Source organism: Camelus ferus, chromosome 31 (assembly GCF_009834535.1).
Source record: "Camelus ferus isolate YT-003-E chromosome 31, BCGSAC_Cfer_1.0, whole genome shotgun sequence".
Taxonomy (NCBI): Eukaryota; Metazoa; Chordata; class Mammalia; order Artiodactyla; family Camelidae; genus Camelus; species Camelus ferus.
The window spans coordinates 12,422,729-12,429,351 of record NC_045726.1 but is presented as its reverse complement, the minus strand read 5'-3'; the positions used below and the strand labels follow the sequence as shown (position 1 = coordinate 12,429,351).

Here is a 6,623-nt window from a genome sequence, read left to right as displayed (position 1 = left end):
AAAAATTATCTGTTTTTGGTGGACCTGGTTAGGCTTCTATATCAAGATCCCCAAGGTTTGTTACTGCCTCTTGTTTACTATTCGGAACAGAAATTTGAGAAGAAAAACCTCCATGACAAGAAAGAAAAAACATCATGCAATAGCGTTTATACAATATAATCTCTGATTCCATAAAAATATAAAATTTTACATAACACATATAGAGAGATATAGACATATTTAAAAACCCCGATTGGGGAAGAAAGATAACCTAATGGCAATACACCAAAATGTCAACAGTTGTTATCTTTTGCATGATTACAAGTGTTTATTTTCTTCTTTATGCTTTTCTATGTTTTATATAATTTTTCTTAAGTACATGTATATGGCATTTAAAAAGAATCTTTGCTCTTTTTCGCAGAAGAAAATCTATAGGAACCCACTTCTATTATTAATCACCATAGAAAGCCTAATTTCAAATTTAATAAAGTAAGAGCATGGCTATATTAAATGACTAAAAATTAACAGTAGATTAGATGAACTTTCTTACGTTACCAACAGTCTTCTGGAATAAATTATTTAACTTTCTGAAATGATTGAAGTGTTGAGAGTGGAAGTTTATTATTCTCTTTTTCAATTGTATGGATATAAAAAATCCTGCCGGTGGAAATTACATCTTTCCTCAGGTGGCAAATATATGGGAAATAATACTCTAGTCTCTCTGTACTCAAATGTAGGTGCCAAATGTTTCACAGCTTTATTCATTATTAACTCTGCAAAGTCTTGTAACATGTGCTACATACTCCTTCTCTTGAGAAGCAACTTTAGTTTTATTTTCATGGACCACTCATAAATATTAAACAAGAAAGAATATTTTAGTAAATACCAAATTACCATGTCTTCAGTCTCCATTGTGCATTCAGAGTGCTTTAGTGCATTACAGAAAGTAGGGCTGGCTCTTTTCAGCCTTTGCTTCTGAATCTTTGGTCCAGGAAGGTTGTGGATTGCTTAAATTTTCTTCTGTGTATTGCATATTGCTCTGGAGATGAATGACCTGGTTGTGTAGAGAGTCCAGGAGGCAAGCAGTGTTAGGAACGGATTGCAATTCAAGCTTGTGAACTATCAGAATGGCCTCTTCGCAAAACCTCTCTCAACCAGCCTGAAAATGGAAGGCATTCTCTTAATGCTACATCTTCAAGTATAAAAGTTCTATACATCATCTTTATAAAATGTCTTAGAAGTATGTTTGAGGATAATAGAAATAAAACAATTTAAGGCTGAAAACTCAAGAGAACTGGGTCCTGAGCCCAGTTCCATCACCTCATACGGCTTTGAAGAAAGTTGTTGGCCTTTGGAAGTCTCATTATCGGCAAAATGAGATTAATAACACTGCTTCTGCTACCTCACCAGGCTGTTGAAAGACTCAGGTGACCGGAAATCTACTCTGAGAAGTAGAAGAGAAAAATGCAAATACAGGTAATGTGATTTTTAAAACTTCAGAGGTCACTTATTTATAGACCTTTTTTTTATGTTTGGAAAATGAAAGTACTTTTTAAAAAAAAAGTGTGATCTGAGGCATTATGTCTCTTAAGGACAACATGGAGAAAAAAAGACTTACCCATAATCACACTATTTACTGCTGTCCACAATATGATAGATTTTTTTTTCTACGTATGATATGCATGTGTGTGTATAACTACATAACCATACGTACAGCAGTGTCAGACCACACAAAGCATACACACTAGGTGAATTCTGGTTTTTAACTTAATATGTCTTGAACTTCTTTCCATTACATAAAACTATTCATGCAAATGATCATGCAAGGGGCTACATAATAATGCTTTGTATAAACACATCATGTTATTTAAGCAATCTTCTATTATTAAATAGTTTATTTTCAGTTGGAAACACAATGCTGCAAAGATTATCACTGTAGTTGAGTATTTATCCATATCATTAACTATTTCCTTAAAATTACTTCCAGATTTTTGTCTTTTTCAAATTTACAGCTTTACAAAAGGGAGTTTGCTTTTTAATCTGTGGTTAAGTGAATATACAAAGGTCACATAGCTAATGTACAGAGTGGCTTGTCGTCTCACCTCCAATATATATGATTTAAATGTCCCTATACTTTCCACTGTACCATATGGTCTCCTGTCACAGGATACTAGTCAGAAAACTGTGTACAATCCTCGTGCCCAAAATGCAAAAGGGAATTTTCGAAAAGAGAAATAGGAATGCTTAATCCAGGGAAATTGTAATTTTGACAGTGTGGTCATATTTTGGAATCATCCTTGCATTTAAATTTGTAATTTGCAAAATGCTAGAGGGAGCCTGACACACAGTCTCCAAGTTCCAGAGGTCTAACCATGAAGTATATTGGTCTTTTTAATGAGCTCAGCAATTTTAAGGGGAAGAAAAATGCATTTATTGATCTGGCTCAGCTGTCTCGAGTTGGGAGTTGTCCCAGTAATCTTGTTACTACGGTATGTATGCTTTTATTCCCTCAGCATCAGAATTAAGTCTATATTTAGAGCCAGCAGCTGCATTCTCAGCAAGACTTCAAGATATCAGATGCACCCAGGAGCTCTCAAGTACCCATTTTCATTAACACAGGCACTGATGGCAAATATCTTTTTTTTTTTTGACCAGCTTATTATTTCCAGTCCATAGATTTTTTTTTCCCTCCTTGATAACTCTTTGTCTAAACTAACACATAATTTTGATCATTTCTGGATTCAGGCCTTACAGGCTTAGATTTTAGCAGAGATTTGAATATATTCAAGAAAAACATTTTTTTTTTTTTTGTAATCTGACTCATGAAATCACCAGATTGGCCCTCGGAATATTTCACGAATCTAATACAAAAAAAAACAAACAAAAAAAACCCTATAATAACTAAAGAAAGATATTATATATCTTCATTATTGTTCTTTTCCTCACAAAAATTAATTTAAAAATATATATAATTTTTTTCTCACCTAGAGAAAAACTATCTTTGATGTCATTCCTTTATATTTTTCTCTCTTCTGCAATGAAAAATATGCTCATGTGCAGAAAGCCTGGCTTGCCAGAGGCTCCAATTCACCCTCATTTACCATATGCAATGCATAAATTTATATGTGTTAAGCTTCGAGAACAGCTGATGACAAATTTCAGCTTTCTGATCTAGTTTTAATTCCACCTAGACTCTCTGTCCCCTTATATCAGCTCTGTGTGTTGTGAAATGCTTTTATGACTAATCAAATATCTTCTGCTGCAAAGATTCTAAGGGCTCTTAGGGAAAATAAAAACCTGTATTAACAAGAACTTGAGAAGTGCTAATGAATTGTGTTTATCGGAATGCCACTTTTTTTTTTCTCCCTTATCCTTGAAGGGTCATGGGATTTCAGAACAGAGGTGTCCTCTACAGCCAGATTCTATGACTGTGAAATGTTGGCTTATAAAGTTTCCCTCTTAAATGGTCAGATTAGTTCTTACAATATTATCATTTACTTTCTAGTATCCCAAGTAGAAACTATGTTCAACTTCTGGTCATTTACTTGAGGCAAAATCCTGCATATTGCACCTCTCGCTACTGAAATTTAGGTAGTTTTAAAGGAGGAAGAGATTATTTGTTTCAACAACCTTTGGGTTTTTTTTTTACAGAAAAAACAAATGAAAGTTAATGTCAACCAGGTAACAACAGAGCTGTGGCTTAAGTGCAGGTCTCCAAAATACCTTTCAAAATAGCCCAAAGAGATACATTTGATCTTTCTTAAATGCTTAAGTGTAAGCAGAAAACCTATTTGCCCATTTAAATTATTGTGGTGTCTTAAAACATAATAAAGGCAGATTGAGTGGATCATAATTCGTAGCTGAACAAAGAAAGTGTTTTGCTTACTTGATTAAAAATCTTTCATGAATGTGTCAAGTCAAATGAAAACTGAGTACCTACTAACCAAAATAAAGCTGAAATGAATAAGCAGGCTAATGAAGTAAATTATGACACAGAAAGAAAGGAGCCAAATGATTCTAAACAATAGATCATTGTGAATTCGACAGTTTGAAGTAAATGACGAAGATGGTGACCAGTTTATTATCTAAAAAGAAAATTTAAAAAAAATTTCCTAGAATGATGGCATCTTGAATAAAAACAGCTAAGCCAATTTCTTTCTTAAAGTATACTGAAATGACCAAAGGAATACAAAATTGGAAGAAAATAGCTATCAGCACTGGAAACTAGAAAATAATGGCTGTCCACATCTCATAAAACATGAAGGCACATTCCGCTAAAATACAGAACACATTGGAATATACTGAGAAACACAGCAAGGACCAACTCATAATCGCTCCCTCTGGAAAGCAATATAATTTCAAATGTAACTAACAAAAGATATACTGGCAGAACACTGCTAACAAAACCTAATTTGCAAAGGCACAAAAAAGATACCGATGCAAAGCGAAGCATTCTGAACCAACTATGCTGGAAAACCCTAGAGAGAGTTTTGCTGCAGCAAACTGAAAATGAAGTCTCTGTCCCAGCCTTATTTTGTCCTCTCCATGTGACCTCAGGTTAGTTAATTACTCCTCCTGTGACTTTCGTTTTTCTAAAATGTCAAAGAGTGATAATAATAGTACTTACTTCATAGGTTTATGGAAAGAAGGAGATGAACAATACGTGCAAAGCTTCAATCATGGTGATCAGCTCAAAACAAGCACTCAATATGTGGGAGCCACTATTGTCATAATCCTCATCGTTTGCATTACTATCACCATCATCATCATCACAACCTTCACCACCTGAAGAGCTATGGACCCTCCCTCTTTATAGAAAAGCAAGGAAAAGAGATGGACAAGCTCTCCCATGTGAAGCCAGAACAGAACAGAAGATCAGCTCCAGAAAGCTTGCTCCTGGTGGTAGATTTATGCAACAAAGTAGCATGGAAACCAAGTCCCCTGCACTATAACTGCCCTTCAGGGGCTCACCATTTTTCCCAGAATGTTGGCATCAAAGAGCTGGCGTTATAAATATATATCAACAAGTTCTTAAACTTAAGATTGAAAAAGGATTTTAAAAGCACTCAAGTAAGGAGTCTATTTTAGGATATAATACCAGACTAACATTCTCATGTAAATATCAAAGAACAAAAATACAAAACCAAGGCTAAATAATGCCCTCCCCCACCAGATGTCCACATCATAATCCTCAGAACCTTTGAATATGCTACCTAACATGGTAAAAGGGAATTTGGAGGTGTGATTAAATTAAGGACCTCAAGATGGGGAGATTATCCTGGATAATCCAGATGAGAACAATGGAATCACAAAGGGCCTTTTAAGAGAGAGGTAAGACCCTCAGAGTTAAGTCAGAGTAGGAGATGTGACTATGGAATGAAAAGGCTGGAGTCATGCATGGAAAGGGTCACTCACTAACCAAGGAATGCAGGTGCCCTCTAGAAGCTGAAAAAGACAAGGAAATGGATTTTCCCCTCATACTATCCAGAACACACCAGCCCTACCCAACAACTTAATTTTAGGCCAGTGAGACTAATTTTGGACTTCTGAACTCCAGAATAGCAAGATAACAAATTTGTGTTGCTTTAAACTACTAATTTTGTAGTAATTTGTCACAACTAGAATAGGAAACTAAGACAAGGCCTTTGAAGTTACTCTTTATGAAGAAGGAGGGTTATGATGTAGCCCTCAAAAAATTATGTATCAAAGGACATTCTTGCAAAAAAGATAAATGCAAAAAAAGATGCAAATAAAGAGAATCCTCTTTGTGGTATAAGCAAAATTCAGGACTATCAGGACCTCATGAAAAAGAAGCAGAAATGAATATGAAACTGCAAAGAAAAGGGAAGAAAGAGATCCAGCAGAATTAAGGGGAAAAAAAAAAAAACAAAGGTAATTTATGTGGTCTGAATGTTTGTGTCCCCACCCCACAAATTCATATGTTGAAACTCGAACCCTCAAAGGTGATATTATTGAAAGGTGGGGCCTTTGAGAGGTGCTTAAGTTTTCACTCTCATGAATGAGATTAGTTCCTTATAAAAGATGCTCCAGAGAGACCCCCAGCCCCTTCAGCTGTGTGAGGACACAGTGAGAAGTCTGCAGTCCAGAAGAGGGCCCTCAGCTGACCATGCTGACTCCCTGATCATAGGCTTTGAGGCTCCAGTCCTGTTTGTTGTTTGCAAGACACCCAGACTACGATCTTTTGTTATAGCATGATGAACAGACTAAGAGGAATTGATCATTGTAAAGCAGAACTTAAAATGACATTAGGAATAGTCAGAGGCAAAAGGGACGCTGCAGAAAAGGGATCCGTTATACAAGAGGAAAACATAACCAATGTTCTCAGGAGGCAAATTAAAAAGATAAATAGATGAATATGAAAATGCTAGGTTGAAAAAGATGACAGAGATATAAAACACATGTTCTCCTTCCAAAAGAAAAAAACATATCAAAAATAAGTGATAAGAAAAAACACAATAGGAGAAAATTTCTTGAGCAAAATCTTGGTCACTTTAGAGTAAGATAACATGCTTAAAGAACCTTAGACAAAAACATTTTTTAAAAGATTACCGCTATCATTAAGTAATCCAACTTAGCAGCACTAATTGTGTGACAGCATAAAATTATGTGCTTCTTGATGAAGT

At 35.2% G+C, this 6,623-nt stretch overlaps 1 long non-coding RNA gene across 1 annotated transcript in view; it reads right to left on the bottom strand.

Annotated features, from left to right (window-relative positions):
* Positions 1-824: 824 nt before the first annotated feature.
* The window catches only part of LOC116660752, a 45,593-nt gene continuing 39,794 nt past the window's right edge, over positions 825-6,623 (bottom strand). Inside the window, exon 3 of the long non-coding RNA XR_004316363.1 lies at positions 825-1,033. This is a non-coding gene — a long non-coding RNA (uncharacterized LOC116660752). The remainder of the gene's footprint in view (positions 1,034-6,623) is intronic.